We start from the raw sequence: 3,066 nt of genomic DNA on the forward strand, positions 1-3,066 counted from the left end.
AGCAGCTTTCTTTATTTCTTTTTTTGTTTATTCACCTAGAAATCGTCAAAAATTGCCATTGCCAACCGGGCAGCTCATGTCTACAATGCCAGCACTTTGGGAGGCTGAGGTAGGAGGACTACTTGAGCTCAGGAGTTTCAGACCAGCCTCGGTAACATGGCAAAACCCCATCTCTACAAACAATACAAAAATTAGCTGAGCATTGTGGCACACACCTATAGTCCCACCTACTAGGGAGACTGAGTTGGGGGAATTGCTTGAGCCCAGCAGGAGGTCGACGCTGCAGTGAGCTGTGATCACACCACTGCACTCCAGCCTGGGCAACAAAGTGAGACCCTGTCTCAAAAAAAAAAAAAAAGAAAAAAAAGAAAAGAAAAGAAATTACCATTGCCGGCCATATTTCAAGTCGTCATGGTGAGGTATTGGGAATAGTTCTCAATTAGCATTGTGCCTTGGATAGACCTCATTGGCTATGATACTGCCACTGCAGAGCTGGAACTTTCAATGTGTTACTTCAGACAGAAATAAATACAGGTTGGAACTTAGCAGGAAGTGCTTATATCTTACCAAAAGTCCTAGAACTTTCTGCTAAATGGATGACTCAGTTAGGAAAGACTGTAAAAAGAGAAACCTATAATTACCTAAAGAACCAAATATAAAATGAATGCTAGAGTAAGTAAATTAATAAATATCTTGGCCGGGTGCGGTGGCTCAAGCCTGTAATCCCAGCACTTTGGGAGGCCGAGACGGGCGGATCACGAGGTCAGGAGATCGAGACCATCCTCGCTAACCCGGTGAAACCCCGTCTCTACTAAAAAATACAAAAAACTAGCCGGGCGAGGTGGCAGGCACCTGTAGTCCCAGCTAGTCAGGGGGCTGAGGCAGGAGAATGGCGTGAACCCGGGAGGCGGAGCTTGCAGTGAGCTGAGATCCGGCCACTGCACTCCAGCCTGGGCCACAGAGCGAGACCCCGTCTCAAAAAAAAAAAAAAAAAATTAATAAATATCAAAACTGTAAGCTAAATTCCCATTCTGACCTCTATAACCCTCATGAAGAGTTCTAACCCTTGATTTTCATAAAGTGTCTACAAGTGGTTGGCGATTCATCTGTGAGGTTCCAAAGTGCATTCAAAGTAAATTTCAACATAGTGTCCACTGAATTTTGATTGGTTTTCTGCTTCAGTATTTGAAGAAGTTGCTATAAAAAGAAGATAGAATTAAGTTTTCATTTTTGAACTGTTATTACAATTTGTGGCTATTAATAACCACAAGTCCATGAGGATTAGTCTCATGGCTGAAAGCATTTCCTGTAAAGGTACCTATAAATATAACAAACAGCCCCTTGGACTGAACTTTTCTTCAAGAAAAAAGTACAAGATCTTCATAAATACTTCTGTATTATTCTGATCATACCTACAATGTAATCACCCATAAATAACACTTAAAGGCAAAATGATTAAAACTTGAATCAACTATCTTACCCGTTCAGTCACAGCATATACTTATTTTAGATTCTAGAATTAAAAAGGCAAAGGAAGAGAAGGGTAAATGAAGCTAACATTTATTAAGGATTAGCAAATTATATTCTATATTGTAGTACTGTTATTCCCATTTCTCAGGAGAGAAAATTGAGTCTGAGAAATATTAACTAATTTAATCATAGTCAATTTAGTCAGAGAAAGTAAGAATGGGAAGATCTAATCTATCCAACTCCAATTTTTCATTAAGAAAAAAAAGAAAGGAAAAACTACATACAATGACAAGAGAATTAAAGTCTATATTGACTAAAAATAAGATAATAGCCCCTCCCTTCTTAGCCTTCCCCCAGGGCAGATCCTGCAGTGCCTCTGTCTTGCTTTTTCTTATTTTTCCCCCTTCCCCCTTCCCTTTTATTTCCTTTTCCCCCTTTTCTCTTTCAAAAAACAAGAAGATAATAGCTTTGAAATTCCAGTTGTAAATTAGTTTTATCATAGTTTTACCCTAAAAAATTTATGTTTGAAAAGTAACTGGTTTTAAAACTACATAAGGCATCCATAATTCCATTTTTATATTATACTTTCGGAGGTACAAAAGGAAACTCTACTAAAACAGATATAAGAAAACATTAATGAACATATTACTAAAGGTTATACACAATTCAGTAAAAAAATGTGAAGAAACACAAACATGTAGGTACAGTTAGGTAAGTTAACAGCATAGTAGCTAAGAGTGTGGCACTAGAAGAAAGCTACCTGAGCTTAAATATAATCTCTGCATCTGACTAATTGTACAACCTCATTTACCAGTTTAATTATTTGTTTCCTCATCTATAGATTGCAGGTGGTAATTAAGAGCAGAAAAAAAAAATCTAGCTATAATAATAATCATCCCTACTACTACTAATTACTTCTTTAAGCTTGATTACCTCCCAAAGCATATGAGTAGATTTCCTTAAAAATCTTTGAATATACCAGCTGGGCACAGTGGCTCACGCCTATAATCCCAGCACTTTGGGAGGCCGAGGTGGGCGGATCATGAGGTCAGGAGATCGAAACCATCCTTGCTGACACGGTGAAACCCCGTCTCTACTAAAAATACAAAAAAAAAATTAGCCAGGCTTGGTGGCGGGCGCCTGTAGTCCCAGCTTCTAGGGAGGCTGAGGCAGGAGAATGGTGTGAACCCGGGAGGCGGCAGAGCTTGCAGTGAGCAGAGATCGCGCCACTGCATTCCAGCCTGGGTGACAGAGCGAGACTCCGTCTCAAAAAAAAAAAAAAAGAAGTCATTTTTAAAAACTGTCACTCCTGAAAATAGTAAAAATAAACAAAATAAGCATATTTTTCTACTTATATATATTTAGTATTAGGTACTTAGCATATACTACCTCAATTAATCATTTTTCTTTTCTTATCTTTTTATTTTTTTTGACATAGGATCACTGTCACTCAGGCTGGAGTGCAGTGACACAATTATAGTTCACTGCAGACTCGAACTCCCAAGCACAAGTGATGCTCTTGCTTCAACCTCCTGAGTAGCTGAGACTACAGATGTGTGCCACCATGCACGGTTAATTTTTTTTTTTTTTTTTTTG

At 38.6% G+C, this 3,066-nt stretch overlaps 1 pseudogene; it reads right to left on the bottom strand.

Annotated features, from left to right (window-relative positions):
• Window positions 1–339: 339 nt before the first annotated feature.
• Window positions 340–494, bottom strand: LOC119625956 (U4 spliceosomal RNA; annotated as a pseudogene).
• Window positions 495–3,066: the final 2,572 nt, after the last annotated feature.

Source organism: Chlorocebus sabaeus, chromosome 22 (genome assembly GCF_047675955.1).
Source record: "Chlorocebus sabaeus isolate Y175 chromosome 22, mChlSab1.0.hap1, whole genome shotgun sequence".
NCBI lineage: Eukaryota > Metazoa > Chordata > Mammalia > Primates > Cercopithecidae > Chlorocebus > Chlorocebus sabaeus.